Source organism: Jaculus jaculus, chromosome 4, assembly GCF_020740685.1.
Source record: "Jaculus jaculus isolate mJacJac1 chromosome 4, mJacJac1.mat.Y.cur, whole genome shotgun sequence".
Lineage (NCBI taxonomy): Eukaryota > Metazoa > Chordata > Mammalia > Rodentia > Dipodidae > Jaculus > Jaculus jaculus.
The window spans coordinates 100,027,073-100,051,406 of record NC_059105.1 but is presented as its reverse complement, the minus strand read 5'-3'; the positions used below and the strand labels follow the sequence as shown (position 1 = coordinate 100,051,406).

Here is a 24,334-nt window from a genome sequence, read left to right as displayed (position 1 = left end):
AATGAATTCATCATGAAGATATTACAATTACAAATCTATAATAACCTACTGTGATAGCATCTAGTGCTATAAAATTTAGACAGAGCGATTAGGCCAGAGATAGTAATAAAAGGCATATAGAAAAGGAAAAAGTCAAATTATCCATGTTTGCAAATGATATGATTATATCCATAGAAAAAAACAAGACTCAAATTAACAGCACTGGAATTTATAATTCAGCAATGTAGCAGTATGCAAAATCAATAAAATAAATCAACTCAGTTTATATACACCAATAATGAATTTCTTAGAAAATGACATCATAAATGTATTACCATTAACAATGAAAACACACACACACAAAGGAAAAAAAAAAAAAAAACAGAAACAGCTTGTGGAAGTAAAAGAATTCTATAAAGTAAATTTAAAAGCTGAAGGCAGAAATTGAAAAAGACCCTAAAAGGTGGGAAGACATCCTGTATCTATGGATTAAAAATATTGTCATAGTTAAAATGTCTATATTATCCACATATAAAAACTGTCAAAAATATGGACTTCTGGGTAAGATGGCAGCATAGGAGCCATGTCAAACCAGCCAAGAGACGAATTTAAGCAAAATACACTCTTCTTCTGAAAAGTGAAGGAGCATAGGTTATTCTTAGACACAGCAGAGAACCCAGAGAGACCAAGATCCGCCAGAAAGAAGGAAAATGGCCAGAGTCACACTGAGGCACATGTAGCCAGAGAGAAATGGCCAGAGTCCCACTGAGGCACATGCAGCCTGTGATCTGTGATCCACCCGCCCTACACCATCCTGCCAGTTGTGTCAGGTGGCAGCAGCAGCAGAGACCAAACAACAGGTTCTTCAACTTCATCAGCCTTCTTGCAAAGTTAGGAAATCTGAAGGAAAGACAGCTGAGAGCAATTAAAGAGCTACTGAAAGTACAAACAACTACAGAAGTCTGAACTCTCCCATCCACCACCATCAGAACTGTGAACCTCTGGCATTCAGACCCCACTGTAAGTACAGTCAGCATATGTGATCAACTCCAGCTCCACAGCACAATGTGGAGAGATTGAGGTGGGCATTCAACATTGGTGAGATTGGAAGCCACCTGAAAAGGTAACAAGGATGACTGAACAAAACAAAAGGGTAATTGCGCCACATCTCCCCAGGAAGGAAAGGCTTCACTGGGTCTTTTAGGGCACAACAATCTATAACAGACTGCCAGTGGTAGGGCATAGACAGGCAATAAAGGGAATCAGCTGATTCCCACGTTCTTGGGTAGCCCACCAGCTCTCTTATCCCCCAAGCAGCCATCCTAGTCATTGTCCCAGCCTCAGGTTCCTCCCGCAGTAATTGCAGGCAAAGGGACACAGGCGAGCATATTTCCACCTGCACCCCTGTGCACTGGTGACTGCCCCATTCAGCTCTCCACATGACTTCAGATCTACTCTCCCCACCCCTGGCACGACCTCAGACCCACTCTGCCCCCCTGCCCATGCAACCTCACCCTCTGTACACCCATGTGCAACATCACTTCCCATGTGACCTCAAGCTCACTCTACCTCCCCAACCCCCAGCATGACCTCACAGCCAACCCACCCCCCTGCCCGAGGGACCTCAGACCCACTCCTCCCCCACCCCCTGTGACCTCAGACCCACTTAGCCCCCCCACTGCCTGTGGAGGATTGAAACTCAGATCTGGAAGACAAAACAGAAGAAACAGAGAGTTCAAAACTTTAGTAAGTTCAAAAACTTCTGTGAACAGAATATGAGGGAATTTGGGATACCGTTAAACATCTTAACTTTCAGATCATGGGAATACCAGAAGAGGAAGAAATCAGACCAAAGACATGGAGAATTTATTTAATGAAATTATCAAAGAAAACTTTCTAAAAAGAAAGGCCCATCAAGATACAAGAAGCTAACAGAACTCCAAATATACTGGACCAAAGGAGAAACTTTCCAGGACATATTGTCATTAAGAATCTAAACATTGACACCAAAGAGAAAATCCTAAAAGCAATTAGGGGAAAATATCACATTTAAAGGTAACTCCATCAGAATCACTTCAGACTTCTCAATGGAAACCCTGAAAGACAGAAGCATCTGGAATGGAACACTGCTAAGCATAAGAACCTATGGCTTCCAACACAAACTACTCTACCCAGCAAAATTACTCTGCATAATAGATGGTGAAAGAAAAACTTTCCATGAAAAAAAGCTCACCTTAACAACTACATGAACACAAAACCACCCCAACAGAGAGTATTTCAGGGAATTTTCCACACTGAAGAATCAAATAATCAACCTCAAATGCCTATAAGAAGCAGGTCACAATAACCAAACTCAGAGAAGGCACAAAAAACTTAAAAGTCCGTGAAAACACCAAAGCACCTAAACCAATACAATATGACTGGGATCAAATGAAATCTCACAGTCATTACCCTAAATATTAATGGCCTTAATTCACCTATCAAGAGACACAAGCTAACAGGATGGGTCAAAAAATTAGACCTCTGAATCTGTTGTCTTCAAGAAACTCATCTCATCACTAAAGACAGACACCTCCTGAGAGTGAAAGGGTAGAAAATGATATTCCAAGCAAATAGGAATAAGAAACAAGCAGGCGTACCTATACTAATATTAGACAAAATAGACTTCAAACCAAAAATAATCAAAAAAGACAAAAAGGCTACTTCCTACTTCTCAAGAGAATGATCCATCAAGGGTATATCACAGTCATCAATCTTTATTTACCAAACACAGGGACACTATAATTCCTGAAACAAAATGTACTTAAAAATAAAACAGAAATAACCACCAATGCCATTATAGTTGGGGGTTTCAATACACTTTTGTCAGGAAGAGATAGATCATCCAAACAGAAAATCAACAGGGAAGTTAAAGAGCTCAACAAAACCATAGAACACTTAGACCTAAAGGACATCTACAGAACATTCCATCTCAAATCCACACACTACACATTCTTCTCAGCAGCCCATGTAACCTTCTCTAAAATATATCATATACTGGGTCACAAAGCCTGTGTCCATATATTTAGGAAGATTGACATAATTCCCTACATGATATCAGACCACATGCAATATTGCTAGAAATTAACAACAAAAGACCCACCAAGATTCCCATGGGCTCCTGGAAACTGAACATCACACTTTTAAACTATAAATGGGTAGTGGACACAGTAAAAAAATGAAATTGCAACATTTCTAGAAATGAATGACATTGAAAACACATCATACCAAAACTTATGGGACACAATGAAGACAGTCCTCAGGGGAAAATCTATAACACTAAATGCCTTCATAACAAAGATAGATCCCAAATCAATAACTTAACCATCCACCTAAAGGGACTGGAAGAGCAAGAAGAATTAAACCCAAAAAGCTCCAGATGGAAAGAAATAATTGAGATCAGAGCTGAAATTCCTGAATTGGAAACTTAAAAAACTGATGAAACAAAGAGCTGTTTCTTTGAAAAAATAAACAAAATTGACAAACCCTTGGCCAATTTAATCAAACAAACAAAAAAAAAAAAGAGAGAGAGAGAGAGAGAGAGGGAGAGGTTCTTAAAGTTAACAAAGATACAAATGAAAAGGAGAGATCACAACAGACATAAGTGAAATTTGGAGAGTAATCAAGACTTATTTCAAAAACCACTACTCCTCAAAAGTAGATAATATAGAGATAATGGAAAACTCCTGGATATATGCCATATAACAAAGCTAAACTCAGAGCAGATTAATTTCCTAAACAAACCTATCACACTCATCAAGATTGAAAAGGTAATAAAAAAATCTTCCCCCAAAGAAAAGTACAGGTAAAGATGGCTTTTCAGCTGAATTCTATCAAACCTTCATGGAAGAACAGAAACCAATGTTTCTCAAACTGTGCCACACAATTGGAGAACAGGGAAATCACCCCAACTCCTTATATGAAGCTACTATGATCCTAATACCAAAACCAGAGATGCCACAAGAAAAGAAAACTACAGGCTGATGAATTTAGACACAAAGATCATGAACAAAATCCTTAGAAACTGAATCCAACAACACATCAAAACCACTGTCCAACTTGATCAAGTGGGATTCATTCCAGGAACACAGGAGTGGTTCAACATACAGAAATCTGTCAAAGTAATACACCACATAGACAAGGTTAAACACAAAAACCACATCATCATTTTAATAGTTACAGAAAAGGCCTTTGACAAAATACAACATCACTTCATTATCAAAACATTGGATAGAATTGTCATGTTCAGTTCATATCTTAACATAATAAACGCTATATATGAAGCTACTAAGGCCCAAATAATACTTAATGGAGAAAGACTGAAGGAATTCCCATTGATATCAGGAAAAAGACAAGGGTGTCCATTCTTACCTCTGCTCTTAAATATAGTACTGGAAGTCCTAGCTCAAGCAATAAGACAGGAGAAAGGAATAAAAGTTACACAGTTTGAAAAGGAATAAGTTAAGTTAGCTCTATTTGTGGATGACATGATTCTATATGTAATAGACCCGAGAGCCTCCATCCCAAAACTCTTAAAGGTGATTAACTCCTTTAGCAAAATAGCAGGATACAAGATCAATGCAAAAAAATCAGTAGCCTTTCTATATGCAAATGACAAAGATACAGAGAAAGAAATAAGTGACATTGTCCCATTTTCAATAGCAAACAAAAGAAACATACCTTAGAATAACATTAACCAAGTAAGTGAAAGATCTATACAATGAAAACATAAAAAGACTCAAACAAAGAAAGAAATTAAGAAGGATTTGAGAAAATGGAAAGACCTCCCATGCTGTTGGATAGGCATAACTAACATTGTAAAAATGGTAATCCTACCAAAGACAATATACAGATTTAATGTAATCCCAATCAAAGTCCTAACAGACTTCATGGAGATAGAAAAAACAATTATCTCAAAATTAGTAGGGAAAGGCAGAAGGCCTGAGATATCCAAGCATATCCTCAGCAAAAGAAATACCTCTGGAAGCATCACCGTACCTGATCTAAAGGTATATTACAAAGCCGTCATAATATAAACAGCATGTTACTGGTATAAAACCAGGAGTATAGAGACCAATGGAATAGAATCGAGGACCGGGAGTAACTACAGCTAATCAATATTTGACAAAGGCCTAACAATACAGGCTGGAAAAAAGATAGCATTTTCAACAAATGGTGCTGGACAAACTGTATAAGCATATGCAGGAAATTGAAACTTGATCTGCATATCTCACCATGCACAAAAATCAAGTCCAAATGGATCAAAGACCTCAATATAAGACTGGAAACACAGTTACTACTGGAAGAAAAAATAGGAGGAACTTTCCATGTTACAGGAATGGAAAAAGTGGGTGGGTAGGGAGAGAAAGGAGGGCATAGGAGGGGGTGAGGAGGACACACAACTGGACCCAAGTGGCAATGGTACCATAAAATTCTACATCCTGAATGACAGACCAAATGGTTGAACCTTCACCAGGCCCTTAGAGGGAACTCCAAATCACAAGGCCCTGGAGAGTGTATGATGAAGACTGACCTTAATCTTCTACTGTCTCTGTCTCTGTCTCTGTCTCTCTCTCTCTCTCTCTCTCTCTCTCTCTCTCTCTTTCTCCCTTCCTCCCTCTTCTAAGTCTTTTATACTACTTATCTTTTCTTCCTTCTCATACTGACTTACTGACCTGTAACTCTCAATGTCAGCAGGTGGCTGTCATCCAAAATGAGCTTTAGATCAGAGAGACCTACAAGGTTTCCTAAAAAATATGACAGATTTCTGTCAAAGTACTTGATAATCCACCAAAGATTAGTGGTGGGACCCTACTGCTGGAGACATCATATGCTGTTGGCACCTATCATGGAGTGACATGACTGGAAGCTGGATGAGAGTCAGTCCCCAGACAGTGCATCTAGTGCCAGAAGGTGCTGCATGAGAAACTACAGGAAACTGACCAATATCTATCCAAACAACTCATGATCTAATCTACTTAGCAACAAATAACCTATCGTGATGTTCACACAAGTGCACTAACGGTGCACATACATATTGAGAAACCAGCTGCTCTTGATTTGGGTAAATGATCCACTCAGTGGAATGGAACCCATAACTGGAGCTGGGAAACAAGTCAGAACCATATCCAAAAATGAGCCTACTCTCCATTATCAAGCTACCACCAATGGTGGGCTGCAAGAGGACCTATACCTTTTAAATTATTTCTAAATAAATAATGGTTTTCCCATTTATCTGGTGCTAAGTTTAGTCTCCATTGAAATATCTGCTTCTCTTTTTGAGATAGAAGCACCCCATCATACCTTAAAATGGCCCCAGCTGAAACCAAGAATAATTGGTGAAACAAGCAACAGTGCTGTTTTCTTGGTGAACCTGGTACCAGCACAAGGGAGAAGGAACTCCACACAGAGAACAATCAACTCCTAACAAATCAGATATCCAGAGACACAGAGGCTCCCAAAACCTCATCACTGAAGCAGACCGAAAATGAACCCAACATGGCTCAGGAAAATTTGTGGAAGAGGGGGCAGAAAAAAATGTCAGTGCCAGATGTTGGGTCATGATACAAAGATACATTTCCTCCTACCCATAATTGTGGCCTAACTCCACAATGCATGACCCACATACCCCAACAAGGAGGGGCCATGTGGAGGGGAAGGAGAGGGAGGAGGCTACAATGGTACCAACTTGACTGTATTTTCTGAGGAAAAAACTAAAAGGAAAAAAAAAAAAAACAGACAGATAATTATACTCTTCATGTCCTTCATTTCAATAAATGTGTTTCTGCAGTTGGAAAAAAAAAAACTGTCAAAAATAAAATAAATCTTGAGTCCAAATCACATTACTGTTAAACACTAGAATCATTCATTCTATTATTGAGACATTCATTTGTCAGACAATTAGATCAGGTAAGATGAGGTATTAGCATGCACAGTTTATTCTTTAAGCTTTATGCAAAAATGCATAATGAAGTAACAAAGGGGGCTAGAGAGATGGCTTAGCGGTTAAGCGCTTGCCTGTGAAGCCTAAGGACCCCAGTTCGAGGCTCGGTCCCACGTTAGCCAGATGCACAAGGGGGCGCACGCGTCTGGAGTTCGTTTGCAGAGGCTGGAAGCCCTGGCGCGCCCATTCTCTCTCTCTCCCTCTATCTGTTTTTCTCTCTGTGTCTGTCACTCTCAAATAAATAAATAAATAAATAAATAAATAAATAAATAAATAAATAAATAAAAAATAGAAGTAACAAAGGAAGTTACAAAGATTTAATGTAAAGAGTAGGTATAAGAATGGGCTTACTCCCTGGTTCGAGGCTCGGTTCCCCAGGTTCCACGTTAGCCAGATGCACAAGGGGGCGCATGCATCTGGAGTTCGTTTGCAGTGGCTGGAAGCCCTGGCACGCCCATTCTCTCTCTCTTCCTCTATCTGTCTTTCTCTCTATGTCTGTCGCTCTCAAATAAATAAATAAAAAATGAGCCAAAAAAAAAAATTAAGGGCTGGGGAGGTGGCTTAGCGGTTAAGCGCTTGCCTGTGAGGCCTAAGGACCCAGGTTCAAGGCTTGATTCCCCAGGACCCACATCAGATGCACAAGGGGGGCGTGCCTGTCTGGAGTTCCTTTGCAGTGGCTAGAGGTCCTGGTGTGCCCATTCTCTCTCTCTCTGTCTCTCTCTCTCTGTCTCTCTCTGCCTCTTTCTCTCTCTGTCTGTCACTCAAATAAATAAATAAATGTAAACAAAAAAAATTAAAAAAAAAAAAGAATGGGCTTACTACAATGAATGAAGAAGAACAACTTTTATCCTAGATGGTTTACCCAAAGAAATCAAATTTAAATCATTCAATAAGAATGTGCATTGTAAAGAATAATAACCAAACAAAAAGAAAATAAAAGCAGCAACTACAAAACCCAACTAGTATATGTAGGTCAGTAAGGAAAGGTATGAAGGGAATTATTCCAACTTTAAATGATACACAATATCAATACTTTTGCTCCATCATGTGCCTCTCTGAAGAAGAAAACATTGGCTCTCATCTAGCTCTCAGAAAATAGAAATCCTTTAAAAGATTGGAAAAGGAAAAGTAAGAACTGCTCAGGAGAAGTTAGAAGATGGAAAATCGAATGCACCTTTAAAGGTCAGGTTAAGTAGGTGAGAACTCCTTTGAAGGATGAGCTGTGTGCTTGCCAAGATACTTTAAATAGCTGTAAAGACTCATCCATCTTTATGTGCTTTGATTAGGTGACTTCTTTTACTGATGTTTTATTGAAAAAAAATTGCTACTCCTTTAAAATCTGTTTAAAAACTACATCACCACAATAAACATATTCATTATAAGCCTAGGGGGAGAATAGCTTTTCAATGTTACTATAGCTTTTTTATATTGGAAAACAGTTCAACAAAATTAAATTACAGTTTTCCTTCTGCATACCATGGCAAAGCTTGTTATTACAACAGATCAAAAATTGTTTTATGCATTCCCCAAAAGGGATCAAAAAACATTGACATCCATTTCAACAAAGCATTCCTAATTCTAACAGCTCAGGGCCCTGTTGTGTACTTGAATAGAGAAAACACATAATGTTTAATTTAATCAACAAACATTATTATTCCTAAGGCTAAAAGCACATTTTCTTTTTTTTTTTATTTTCTTCCATGATATTGTCCCAAAATGTCTACTTTTTCATCACTATTATCAAAGCAAGGGCAAAATATATATCCTTAAAGGTAATTTTGTTTTCTATACTTAAAGCTCCCTTAAAATATTTGCAAGTAACAGAAGCAATTATAAACTAATTCAGGTGATGCGAGGCACATCAAAATAAATTCATGTTTTAAGCATTTTTAAAGGCAAGTTCATTTAGTTTATAAGACACTAATGGGGAGGTGAAGTGTATACATTTGGGAGCAAATATGTACACTCAGCTATAATGTCAAATTGCCATTCCCCGTGGAAGCTGATCAGTATGAAAAATGTTTATTTTTTAACAAATTAATTTGACCTTGAAAAGAAAGCATATTTTTATGCATCAACAGTGATTAACATTGACTTTTGGATTAGCCAAATTTTAACATGTATATTCAGGCAGATAAAACAGTTTTCAGAAGTCATCTGCTTGATCTTTAGTCTGTCAGTGAATATCAAAATGCAACCTGCAGTGACTTCCTTGTTTCAATTTTATGTAGCAATGTGTAATACATGAATCAACTCTGTCTGCCTGGTTTAAAAGAAAAAGTGAATAATAATTCAAGTGATAATCCAAAAACCTGAATAGAAAGTAACTAGATTTTTAGACTTAATAGGAAATAACAGATCCCAATCTCATAGAGAATTGGTTTTTATACCTAAATGAGGTTCCAGTGTTCTGAAGGTGTATTCCACATACTAACATTGATTCATTGGCTCGGGGATGGAGCTTGAAATCTTATATTATGAAGATATTTTCAGATGATGCCACCATTGCAGATGACATCATAAGTAGCAAGGCACTAGAGAATAATTTTGCATAATACATCATAACATTGTATGATGATCTTGATAATCACAATGTGTAAAATCCATAATTAGACATAAAGGTATATAGAAATTTTAAATATTTTTATTTATTTATTTGACAGAGAGAGAGAGTGGGTGTGTCAGGGCCTCTAGTCCCTGCAAACAATTTCCAGACTCATGTGCCCCCTTTTGCATCTGGCTAACGTGGGTCCTGGGGAATTAGACCTGGGTACTTTGGCTTTGCATGCAAATGCCTTAACCACTAAGCCATCCCTCCAGCCCCATCTATAGAAATTTTAAATTAATTTTGTAAAACTTCTTCAAATTATTTAAAAAAGTTTTTACTCTGGTTATTCTTATAATTAGCACTTCTAATGTCATATTTCTTTATTAATATACAGAAAATAAATATCAATGCATATATATATATATATATATACACACACACACATACATATATGTGCCACAGATGGTCAAAAATTCAGAGGATATTTAGAACAAATTTGTTAAATTATTTTAATATATGTTGTATGTTTTAATATATTATAATAATATATATTTAATATATAACTTTTATTAAATTAATTATTTTAATATATATGTATATGTATCTAGATACATAGATTTTTCATGGTAGGCTCTCACTCTAGACCATGCTCACTTGGAACTCACCCTGTAGTGTCAAGCTGGCCTCAGACTCTCTGTGGTCCGTCCACACCAGCCTCACCAGTGCTAGGATTAAAGGCTTGTGCCACCATGCCCAGCATAAATTTTCTACTCTAAATCTAGTGAAATATAAGAATTAATAAAAAGAATGCACTTTCTAAAGTTAATGGTGCCTCTTAGCATGAATTGATGCTGTTGTCATATCCACTCTTCCTTGGGCTGCCTTCTTTGACAGAAGTCATGCAGTGATCAGTGTATGTCTCACTTATGGAAGCCTGGTGTGTGAATCTGCCCATGGAGCTGCATGTTAGCAGTTGTAGAGACATTGTCTTTTAGAAGTGTCACCAGGCAACTCCCTTTCAGAAGTTTCACTACAAATGGAGAAATATATAAGGTACTTCCTCATATATTTGCATCCTACTTACATGCCTTGTATAGTTTCAGCAAAAATTCTCTCTCTCTCTCTCTCTCTCTCTCTCTCTCTCTCTCTCTATATATATATATATATATATATATATATATATATATATATATATATATATATATCCCCAAAAGCACCTATGCCATTGATGATTATTATTAATTAATCCAATACAATGACACAGACAAATAATATTGAAAACAGGTAAAAGAGAACAAAGGCTTTAAGTACTCTCTATTTCTGAGCCTCAAAGCAATGTCTCCATTGCTAAGCTTTTCACCACTTCATAGCTTTCAGTTAGTCAATTTGATTTAGCAATCACATTCCATAATGGATTTCCCAACAGTTCTAAGATTAGATTGCCTCAGAAGAGAAAATAAGTTCCTTTTGTAACAGTATCAAAACAGTATGTTCATTGTTTCTGCTTGGTATTCATAGTCACTTATATGCCCATCACTTGACAAAAGCTGTGACTTGTACAAATGTCATGTTAACTGCCAAGACATGAACCATGCTTTCTTCCCTGAAGCCAGAATTGAGAGAATATATACCACTACCACGTTCATAGAGAATATTATTACAGACAATCCCTGATGCTATCTCTTTGGATCTAGCACTGCACTGTCCTGTAGCCATGCCATAGGTGAGCTAATCCCATACACTTAGTGAACACAGGATCCAACACAGTGAACTGTCTTGATGGATGGCTTTGTCTCAAAGATTGCCTACGTGGTAGGATGAACCTTTCCTAGAAATGTACTGAAGTCTAAGATTTCCTACTACCATCCCTCTCTGTCATTTTCTCCTGCTACAGACATAAAATCTGATTATAATCTGAATACTTTCCTCACCTTATGCAACATCTTCCAATAATTATTTTGTATTCAACCTTGTTTGAGGATCAACTTCCCTGAGGATGCAAAATAATCCAAGGAGTTAGAAGAAATATAATTTCTCTTTCCTATAAACCTTTTGCAACAATATCATTGATAAGGTACAATATGGGTGACTGGAAAGGACAATTTGATAAGAAAGTATGAATAATATGCCACTAAACATGCTTCATTTTAACAAAATCCCTGTGGCATTCTTTTCAGGTTGAAATATTATCTAGGCAAATGTGTTTTTTTATATATTTCTTGCTTTTCAAACTTAGGAGTTACTCTGTTACTTTTGAATTATCATAAGAAATTATGAAAGAAACATCCTGGAATTTAAAGATTAAAAGAATTCTCTGGATTCTTTTAAAGCTCTGATGGACATAGATGAATAATAATTATTCTAGGTGATCTTTTGTGTTCCAACAAGTAAGAAAGGTAAATTCTAACAATTTATATTTAAATGCATAGTTTACAAAATATCACCTCCATTATCTGCCCAAATAGAAAAAGCTGTTTCTATAAATTTTGTAAGAAAGAAAATTCATAGAAAGAAGTTAATTGATTACCATCCTATAGGTAGCAATGTGTTCATCAGCTTTCTTGTCTTGCTAATGAAATGACTTTATTTCTCCAAGTGGTTGATGCTATGATCACACAGGAAGCACCTCCCTCTTATTCATGGACCCTCTTCTACAAAGTCACAAGGGATATTGTTTCCTGGATATTATTGAATTAATGCTGATATTTGGAAATATTGAACAAATGCATATTTTCATTGATAAATAATGTACCCTAGCATATTTCTACTTCTGAAGTTCAGTTCTATGAGTCTAGAGCATGAGAAGCCTGTCTTATTGTTCTTTAAACAAGACAACAGGGACTAAGAACTGGCAAAAGTGTTCCAATAAGGTACAGTACAATAAATATTAAGCAAGGAATACTCTTCCCTACATTATCATGAGTATTTAACATAATAGAAGCTAAGCAAATATACACCTGTCTTATGTGTTAGGCCAGATATATGGAGCTCATTGTGTTCCCTAAAAGCCAGTATTCTGACTTAGGACAGGATAGCTATTCTTTGTCTTGTGAATTTGGTGGGGGGGGGGGGTTGTTTGTTTATTTCTGAGTCAAGTTCTCATTTAGTGGCCCAGGATGACTTTGAATTTGTACTCTCCCTTCCTTAACCTCTTGAGTGCTGAGATTACAGATATGGGCCACCAACTTTAGCATAACAATTCTTCTTAAAGTGTTCCATTCAAAATCCTGAACACAATGTCAAAAGCCTATCTTATCAAGAGATTTAAGATCATTTGTATAAACTCAAGTAGTAGTTGCCAGTTCCCAAATCATTTGGATTTGTAGGTGATGAATATAACTCCAAGAGGTCCAAATGTCTACACTAAAGTTAACACCTACAAATCCAAATCCCAAGTAATAGCATAAACAAGAAAAACAATACACTAGTCTTGAGGAAAATATAGAAAATAAATCAATTCTCCCCTCTTATAAGGAATTACATTTAAAAAAGTGAAGAAAGGTTCTCTTTTCAAGTGTACCCAAAGCACTGATAAAACTTCATGTTTTCTTCATGATTTTATCAGGTTTATGGCAAATGCCATTTGTTTTATCATTTTTCCTATTCTGATGTCTAATATAAAGGCTTGCCTGCTTTATCTTCTTTACACTGTCATCTCAAATTTTAAAATCAATTTTATTAAGCAATATGAAGTAAGAATATATTTAAATCAGATTCAGAAAATCAGGGAAGGAAACATGATTCTGAAAATTATTGGAATGTCTCATTTACTCTTCAAGTGAGCTGTGTATTGCCCAATCATTCTAATAAATGCTGCCACATTGAGACAAAACATGCATCTTGGTTTGTGAAGACAAACATTTATTCCTCCTTTTCATTTAAAAATTGTTCTTCTTTCTTTCTTTCGTTTTCTTTTCTTTCTTTCTTTTTTTTTTTTTTAGGTAGGATCTCACTCTAGCTCAGACTGACCTGGAGTTCACTATGTCATCTCAAGGTGGCCTTGAACTCATGGCAATTCTACCTCTGCCTTCCAAGTGCTGGGATTAAAGGCAGACATCACCACACCTAGCCTATTTAAAAACCTTAATTGAGCTGGTGTCTCATGGCTATAATCCCAGGAATCAGGAGTCTGATCCAGGAGTATGGCTTGTGAAGTCTAAGTTACATGTACAAGCTTCTGTCTCAATTTAAAAAAAAAAAATGAATAAATGTTAATTAATAAAATTAAAAGAGTAAGGGAAGTTCCCAGTGTGTGCTCAGAGTGGCAGGTAGGAAGCACTACCCAGGAATGCTCACACAGGGCAGGTAAATAAGCACTGGATATCAGTGCATGCTTATCCAAGGTGGGTAGGGACTTGCTGGATCCCCAGCAGGATTCACAAGCAGGGAATGACCTGAGCTCATTGAAGCCAGTCCATTCTTACAAACATGGGACACAGGCATGTTGCACAATTACTATGACTGAGATCCAACCCCAAAAGCAGAATCCTTGCTATCACCTCATCTTGCTTGGCTCTAGCACCCATAGCCAAGCCCAGTACCAAGGAACAGGAAACAAGTAGCAGAGAGACAACTGGACCCTTCCTGGTTATTGAGTTAGCCAGGATTTCTAGGGCCTCTCCCAGAATTCGTAGGAGGGTAAACACACAAGGAAGTCCTGGCTAAGGCCTAGGGGCACCCAGCCAAAATCTGTAAATATACCACTTTCCCTCTCCTACCATTTCCAAACCTGAACAAGGCAATCAACAGATATTCCAAAGAAATACTAATTGTGCATGCCTGGAAAAATAAAAACGTAAAAATTAAAAACCTACCTCAAGATGGGTAAACCCAAATGCAAAACAAAGAATACAGACACCAAACTAAAAGATCCCCAACAAGAAATTTACAGCCCCACAATAGAAGCCTCTACTAAAACCTCAAGAAGACTTCAGCCATAGAACCCTAACATAAAGGTATGACAAGTGTATTTAGCAAACTTAATAAAGCCATAAACAAAAGACTGAAAGAATTAGAAGAAAAAAAAATAAACAACTCAAACAAAAATTTAAAGCATGGTTGAATGAAGAAAAACAATAAAAAGAAAATTAAAGTATAGTTGAAGGAAACAGAAACAAATCAGCAAAAAGAACTAAATACATGTCTAAAAAATTAAAGACAATGAAAAAACAACTTAACAGAACAGTAAAGAAAATGGAGGATAACTTCCCCAAAATTTTTTATCTCAATTGACAGTGGAATAATCTCTATTCAGTACAGGAATAATTCAATGCAGGAATTAGCTCCAACAATCAACAAGAAAGTCTAATCAAGTAAACAAATTCAAATTCCTTTAAGCAAAGGAAATGCTAAAAAATAAAGAAAAAAATAGAAATAAAAACCAACAAGCCTCTTTTAAATGGCTCCCAGGTAAGTCCGATGACCATATGGATGATAGTCTAATAGAACTTGAGGACAATAGAGAAAATAATTCAGCATTCCAAAAAACTATGATAATTTCAAAAAGTAAAACATGTGAACAGAATATGAGAAAAATGTATTACATCATAAAGAAACCAAATATTTGGATCATTTGGATATAAGAAGAAGAAACACAGGCCAAAGACATAAATAACAACTTTACCAAAATTAATCTACAAAAATTTCCCTAATCTCACAAAAGAAAGCCCCATATGAGTACAAGAGGTGCATGGAACACACCAAACAGCACCAGAGAAGAAATTCCATTTCACATTATAGTTAAAACTCTCAATAGTGGGGCTGGAGAGATTGCTTAGCAGTTAAGATGTTTGCCTGTGAAGCCTTAAAACCTAGGTTTGATTCCCCAGTACCCACATAAGCCAGATGCACAAAGTAGTGCATGTGTCTGGAGTTCATTTGCAGTAGTTAAAGACCATGGTGCACCCATTCTCTCTCTCTATCTCCTTCTCTCTCTCACACACACACAAATTAAGTAAATGAATAAAATATTAGGTTAAAAAACTCTCAACATTGAAAGCAAAGAGAGGGTTCTAAAAACTACAAGAGAAAAACAGCTTGTTACTTAAAAAGGTAGACCCATCAAAATTACCTCTGATTATTCAATGGAAACTATAAAAAGATAGAAGGGCTTGAAATGTAGCATTTCAAATTCGAAAAGACCATGTCTGCCAACCAAAAAAACTATACACAACAAAATTATTCCTAATGGATAGAAGGTGAATGACAAACTTTTCATGATAGGCCTCAAGAAATTGTACAGAGAACAATGTATAGAATAAACCAAAATGAAGAGATGAACAGTTATTACCAAGAGTCTTTGGGAGGGAGAAATAACATCCAAAAGTAGAACAGACATGAAATTACACAAAATACAAGTAAACACCAAACTCCACAAAGTTTCCACATGAAGATTAATGAACACTTCAAAGTTATATCTCTAAATATCAATAGACTTAATGAACCAATCAAACACTGCAAACTAAACAGCAGGTTGAGAAAAACAGAGCCATCCATTTATTGTGTTTAGGAAACCCACCTTACCAATAAAGATGGACACCACCTTAGGGTAAAAGGCTGGAAAAATTTTATTCCAAGCAGATGGCAATAAGAAACAAGTGGGGTGGCTATAATGCTATCAGGTAAAATAGACTTAAATCCAAATGTAGTCAAAAGACATAAAGAAGGCTACTTCATACTCATTTAAGGATCAAAAAAAGACATGACCCAACATTCACCTAACACAGGAATACTTAACTTTACAAAGTAAAATCTGTTGCACAATAAAGCAAAAATATCCCTCAAAATAATAATTCTAGGAAATTGTAATAATCCACTGTTAATGTTAGAAAGATACCTCGGCAGAAAATTAACTGTGAATAAGGGAGCCAAACAATATTGTGAATGAATTGGAACTACCAGACATCTACAGAATATTCCATCCTAATTCCAAAGAATACACATTCTTCTCTGCACCTCACATGGTATTCTCTAAAATAGATAATCTATTGGGGCATAAAACATGTCCCAACAATTTCAGGAAAACTAACACAGCTGCATGCATTATATCAGAAAGAAATGTGATAAAGCTAGAGTTTCACAATAAGGGAACCAACAAAAAGTGCACCAACATCTAGAGGCTTCACGATTCACTATTCTACAATTCATAAGATGTTGAAGAAATCAATAAGGAAACTTAGACAGCTGGGTAAGATGACAGCGTAGAAGTCATGCCAAACCAGCCTAGGGAGGGATTTAAGCAAAACCCAAGCAAAATACACTCTTCTTCTGAAAAGCGAAGGACTATAGGTTATTCTTTCACACAGCAGAAAAGCCAGAGAGACCAAGATCCACCAAAAAGGAAGAAAATGTCCCAATCCACGCAATCCATGCACACGCCCACCACCACCCTGCCAGGCAAGCCAAGCAGCAGCAGCAGAGACCAAACAAGGGACTTTTTCAATTTCATCAGCCTCCTTGCAAAGTTAAGAAAACAGTAGTAAAGACAACTGAGATCAACGCAAGATCTAATGAGAGGGATACAGGTGGAACTGCATGAGCAACTGCAGAAGTCTGAACTCCCCCATCCCCCACAATCAGAACGGGAAACCTCAGGCATTCAGCCCCCAGAGGCAACAGAGATAGCAGAGCTGATCAGATATGCAGCTCCACAGCACAACACGGAGGGATAGAAGTGGGCATTCAGCATTGGTGAGATTGGAAGCCACCCCAAAAGATAAGGAGGTTGACTGACAAAAAACAAACAACAACAGCAAAAAAAAAAAAAAAAAAAAAAAAAAACACAGGTTCATAGACCTACATTGCTGTATTGGTATAATTAATCCCTCTTTCCTTGTCAGGGTAGGTTATAGGATATACATATTCTTGGTTGGCTTTAACATTTTCAAATAACCTGTATTTGGGGGTTGAATATTACTGCCTCTGACACTTTCTTATTTATAGGGACATTATCTTTTGCTTCTGTTATTATTGAGGCCAGGATCTGATCCAGATCCAGGTTGACCTGAAACCCAATTCAGTCATAAAAGAAATCTCTTCCTCCCAGCTAACAAGATTAAAGGTGTAGAACAACACACACCCTTAGGGGATTTGGCTTTAAAAGACTATCTGTTTTAATCCCCATAATTGCATAGTTTGTGCTGGTCTTTATTGATTGTGTATGTTGCTAAGTTGAAGTTTAGAATTTGACAATAAATTGTTCTACCCAGCCCACTACAATATTTGCTTAGAAAGCAAATTCAACACCTAGGATTACTTCTGCAGCTGAATCGGGGTACTAGAGGTACAAATGGCACCTTGAACTCATATCCTGAGGGTACATAGAGGTGTTTTGCCACCTCTGAGAACACTGCAGATAAATAGAAACCCCAAGCATTAAATCAATGCAGGATGCAAAAATCACTACATTATAATATGAGAAACTCAAAGAGTCAAGACAATACAGTCCCATCAAAAATTAGAAATCTATCAGACATGATCACTAATGATACTGTTTAGATGAAATGCCTGACAAAGATTTCAAGAAAATGATGGTATTTGTGCTCAAATTAATCACAGAAGAAATGAGGGGAATCAAAGAAGAAAACAAACTTCTGAAAGAGAACACAGGAAACCAGTTTATTGAAATAAGGAGGTCATTATAATACGTGAGTAAGGAAATAGAAATACTGAAGAAAAACCAGGCAGAAATCCTACCTATGAAGAATACAGTCAGTGAATTAAAATCTCTGTGGAAAGTCTCACCAGTAGAATGGATGAAGGAGAGAACAGAATGTTTAAACTAGAATATCAGGTGGCAAACCTAATATAGTCCAACAAAGAGAAAGACAAACTAATAGGAAGGTGTGAATGGGAATTTCAAGATATCCAGGACATAATGAAAAGATCAAACATAAGAATTCAGGACATAACAGAAGAATAATAATTTTAATCCAGAGGCTTACTGAGCATTTTCAACAAAATCACAGAAGAAAATTTTCCCCATATTGGGAAAGAAATGCCAATTGAGATACAAGAAGCATTTAGAACACCAAACAAACAAAACCTGGAAAGAACCTCTCCTTGCCATGTTAGAATTAAACTACCAAACACAAACCAAAGAAAATATATTGAAAGCAGTTAGAAAAAACAAATCACGTACAAAGGCAAGTCTATCAGAATAAGTGCAGATTACTCAGCACAAACTTTAAAAGCCAGAAGAGTATGGAATAATGTACTCCAAGTTCTGAAAGATAGCAACTGTCAACCAAGATAACTTTATCCTGCAAAGCTATTTATCCAAATTGACGGAGAAATAAGGACATTCCACAACAAAAACAGGATAAAGGAATTTATGACAACTAAACCAGCTCTACAGAAAAAAAAAAAAAAAAAAAAAAAAAAAAAAGAAAAAAAAAAAAACCTTGCAGGAATTTTTCATGCTGAAGAGAAAGCAAAACACACACAGGAGGAAATAGGAAAAAAATAAACCACACTCAACAGTTAAAACAAATGAGTAAAGGGAAAATAAGAAACACTAAAACATAAGAAGAATGGCAAGAACAAATTCATAGCTTTCAATAATAACTCTTGATATCAATGGCCTCAATGCACCAACCAAAATACACAGGGATGCAGACTGGACTGAAAGGCAGGATCATGCCATTAATTGCCTCCAGAAAACTCATCTCTTAATAAAAGGTAGACAATGCCTTAGTGCAAAAGGATGGAAAATGGTAGTTAAAGCAAATGGGCCTAGGAAATAAGCAGGGGTTGCTGTCCTAGTATCTGACAGGATAGCATTAGTGAGGAAAGATAAAGAAGGTCATTTTATACTGATTAAAGGAACACTCCAATGGAGGGTAAACCTAGCAAGCATCTCCTGGACCGGACAATACGGTGAGTGGGGCAGGAGGGAATGAAAAGGAAGGGGGTAGGGAACCCAAATGGCAATACCATAAAACTCTACATCCTAAAAGACAGACCAAATGGTTGAACCTTCACCAGGCCTTTAGAGGGAATATCTGAATCGCAAGGCCCTGGAGAGCATACACTGAAGACTGACCTCAACCTTCTCCTATTTTCCCTCTATCTCTCTCTCTCTTTCCCTCTTCTCTAACATCTCTCTATCATTTTCATATTATTTATCTTTCTTTTTTTTCCTTCTCTTCTTGGGTGCTGATCTGTAACTCCCAGTCTCAGCAGGTGGTTATCATCCACAAGGAGCTATTGATCAGACAGACCTACAAGGTATCCCAAAAGAACACAGGTTTCTGTCAGAGTACTTGATGATCCACAAAAGGTTAGTGGTAAGATGCTACTACTGAAGACACCATATGCAGTTGACATGTAAAATGGAATGACATGGTTAGAAGCTGGAAGAGTCAGACAGTTAGCGCATATAGTGCCAGAATGTGCTATATGGACGACTAGGGGAAAATGACCAATATCTGTCCAAGCAACTCATGGTCTAACCTACTTAAAGACAAACAACCTGACATGATGCTCACACACATGCAATAGTGGTGCATAGCCATGGTGGGAAACCAAATGCACTTTATTTAGCTAACTGATCTGCTCAGTGGAACAGACCCCATAACTGAAGCTGGGAAAAAAGACAGAATCATATCCAAAAAAATCAGCCTGCTCTCCATTATCAAACTACCACCAATTGTGGGCCACAAGAAGGCCTACACCTATTAAATCCTCTCTTAAAAACAATGGCTGTCCCATTTACCTAACTTTACTCTCTGTTGAATAATTTGCTTCTCTTTTTGAGATAGACATAGATACTAAGGAAAGAAGCACCCATCATATTTCAAAAGAGCCCCAGATGAAATTAAGAATAATTGGCAAAACAAGCAGGGGTGCTGTTTTCTTAGTGAACCTGGTACCAGGACAAGGGTGAAGGAGATAGACACAAAGAACAATCAATTCTTACCATACCAGATATCCAGAAACACAGAGGCACCCAAGGCCTCATCACTGAAACAGACATAAAATGAACCCAATATGGCTCAGGAAAATTTGCAAAAGAGGGGGCGGAAAGAATGTCAGATCCACACATAGAGTCATGATACACAAAGACATTTACTCCTACCCATAACTGATTGCTAACCCCACAATGCATGACCCATATTCCCCAACTAGGAGGGTCCCTGTAGAGGGGGGAAGACAGTAAGAAGGCTAACGATAGTACCAACTTGACTGTATTCATTGAGCACAAAATTAACTTTAAAAAATCAGTAAGAAAATAAATAAATGAATGCCAAAAAAGAAAAATGTCCAGGAGGACAGTAAAATCCTAAATATATATTCACCTAATATGGGGGCTCCCATTTTCATCAAACACTATTAGACATAAGGTCTCCAATAACATCAAACACAAGTGTAGTGTGTGACTTCAATACCCCACTCTCATCAACAGACAGTTCACCCTGGCAAAAAAATAAACAGACATCTGAATCAAATAATGTCATGGAACAAATGAACCTAAAAGATATCTAAGAACTTTCAATCCAAATGACACAGAATATACATTTTTTTCTCAGCAGCACATGGACCATTCTCTAAAATAACACATATATTATGATACAAAGGAAATCTCAAAAAATACAGGAAAATTGAAATAATTCCTTGTACCCTATCTAACCACAATGGAAATAAACTGCAAATTAGCAACAAGAAAACTTACAGAGCATACAGAAAAGGAAGGAATTCTACCGAACTCCTTCTATGAAGCCAGCATCACCCTGATATCAAAACCAGACAAAAACAGAAAATTACAGACCAATCTCCCTCATAAACATAGATGCAAAAATTCTCAACAAAATATCAGCAAACAGAATACAAGGAAAGATTATTCACCCCGACCAAGTAGGCTTTATCCCAGGGGTTCAGGGATGGTTCAACATATGCAAATCAATAAATGTAATACATCATACAAATGGTCTGGAGGACAAAAATCACAGGATCATCTCAATAGATGCAGAAAAGTCATTTTGCAAAGTCCAACATCCTTTCATGGTAAAGGTATTACAGAAAATGGTAATAGAAGGAACATATCTCAGCATAATAAAAGCTATTTATGATAAACCTAAAGCCAACATAATACTAAATGGAGAAAACTTGAAACTTTTACACTAAATTCAGGAACAAAAAAAGGGTTTCCACTGTCCCCACTTTTATTTAAGATTGTACTGGAAGTCTTAGCTATAGCAATAAGGCAAGAGTCACTCATAAAATGAATACAAATTGGAAATGAAGAGATCAAATTATCACTATTTGGAGATGATATGATTCTATACATAAAAGACCCCAAAAATTCTACCAGCAAACTCTTAGAGCTGATAAACACTTTTAGCAACAGCACAGAAACCAGTAGCTTTCCTATATATTAACAACAAATATGCAGAGGATGAAATCAGGTATCTCTCCCACTCACAATTTCCTCAAAAATAAATAAATTACCTTGGAATGAACTTAACCAAGGAAGTGAAGGATCTCTACAATGAGAACTTTAAAACACTCATGATAAATTACAGAAGACATAAGGAAATGGAAAGGCATTGCATGTTCTTGGATTCAAAGAATCAATATTGTGAAAATATCAATCTTACTAAAAGCAATCTACACATTTAATGCAAATCTCATTAAAATTCCAATGATATTCTTCACAGAAATAGAAAAAATAATCCTAAAATTCATTTGGAAGCAAAAATAAACATCAAAGAGCCAAAAAGATTTTGAGCAACAAAAATAAAGCTGGTGGTATCACCATACCTGACTTTTAACTATATTACAAAGCCATAGTAACAAAAACAGCATGATATTGGCACAAATATATTGCACATGATGTGGCACAGACATATAGATGAATGTAACAGAATAAAGAACCCAGAAGTTAATCAAGGCAGCTACAGCCATCTGATTTTTGACAAAACTGCCAAAAATATTCATTGGAAAAAAGACAGCTTCTTTAGCAAGTGGTGCTGGGAAAACTGGATATTGATATTTAGAAAGATGAAAATAGATCCTTATCTTTCTTCATGCACAAGAATCAAGTCCAAAGGGATCAGGGACCTTAATATCCTACCCAAAACTCTGAAATTGCTAGATGAAATGATACGTGAAACCCTTCAACATATTGGCATAGGCAATGACTTTCTGAATATAACCCCCATTACTCAGCAAATAAAACCACTAATCAATTACTGGGATTTCATGAAATTATAGAGCTTTTACACAGCAAAGGACACTATGAATATAACAAAGAGACAACCTACAGAATGAGAGAAAATCTTTGCCAGCTATACATCTGACAGAGGAATGATTTCCAGGCTATAGAAAGAAGTCAAAGGCAAAACAATAAGAAATCAAGGGCTGGAGATATGGCTTAGCAGTTAAGCGCTTGCCTGTGAAGCCTAAGGACCCCGGTTCGAGGCTCGGTTCCCCAGGTCCCACGTTAGCCAGATACACAAGGGGGCGCACGCGTCTGGAGTTCGTTTGCAGAGGCTGGAAGCCCTGGCGTGCCCATTCTCTCTCTTTCCCTCTATCTGTCTTTCTCTCTGTGCCTGTCACTCTCAAATAAATAAATAAAAAATTAAAAAAAAAAAAGAAATCAAACAACCCAATTAAGAAATGGGCTATGGAACTAAATAGAGAGTTCTTAAAGGAATAAATAAAGATAGCATATAAACACCTAAATGAGCATTCTACATCCTTAGCCATAAGGGAAATGAAAATTAAAACTACTTTGAGATTCCATCTCATTCCTGTCAGAAAGGCTACCATCAAGAAAACAAATGAAAATAAATGTTCGAAGATGTGGAAAAGGGGAACCATTCTACATTGTTGGTGGGGACGTAGTCTTGTAGAATCATTGTGGAAAACAGTGTGGAGGTTATTGAGACAGCTAAAAATAGATATACCATATAATCCAGCTATAGCACTCCTAGTCACATATCCTAATGACTATTCTCACTACCTAAGAAGTACTTGCACAACCATGTTTATTGCTGCTCTACTCACAATAGCTAGGAAATGGAATCAGCCTAGATGTCCACCCACAAATAAATGGATAATAAAGATGTAGTACATTTACACATTGGAGTTCTATTCAGTAGTAAAGTAAAGTGAAATGATGAAATTCACAGGGAAATGGATGGATATGGAAAGGATTATACTAATTGACGTAACCCAGGCCCAGAAAGTCAAATCTCACATGTTCTCTCTCATAACATAAATCCTAATTACACGTGTATAGATTTTTGTGTGAATTGGAGCCAAAAATAAGTAGCATAGGACCATAAACTATAAAGAGGCTTTAAGGTAGTGAGAGAGGGAAGGACTTTAGGGGATGTTATTTTATGTATGTAAGAAGAACTGATTAGAGGGATTACATCCCTATTGCCTCCAAAACATTATAGGCTATTGCCAAGGCCCTTGGTGTCCCATGAAAAAGAGAGGGTAAGAGCCTATTTTTGAAGGATTCACATGTCTGAATGGCAGGGTCACTGGGAAATCAAGCTATTGCTGAGAAGAAAGTCTTTTCCCTGTAACTCAGCCAACTGAACGCTGGAAAAAGTTGCACTGTATGCAGCCTTATGGGAGACAGAAGTCATCAGTGGTGAAAACAATGGACATTGGAAGTCTTATGTTTGACCAGACAGGCCAAGTGACTGAAGGAGTGCAATAGTGGCATGTCTGCTCTGGGGAACAAACTGCTCTCTAATTGGACTGAAGGCCCACTCTGTGGGAGGGAAAACATGCCTGGTACTGAAAACCTAATCAAAAGCCAATGGCACAGGAGGTCATGAACCTCAGGGATATAAATCCTGCTCTTGTCT

General features: G+C 36.9%; 1 protein-coding gene across 1 annotated transcript in view; it reads right to left on the bottom strand.

Moving 5' to 3' along the window:
- The window catches only part of Lrp1b (LDL receptor related protein 1B), a 2,087,209-nt gene that overhangs the window by 1,213,069 nt on the left and 849,806 nt on the right, over nt 1–24,334 (bottom strand). The gene's annotated exons all lie outside the window — the stretch shown is intronic.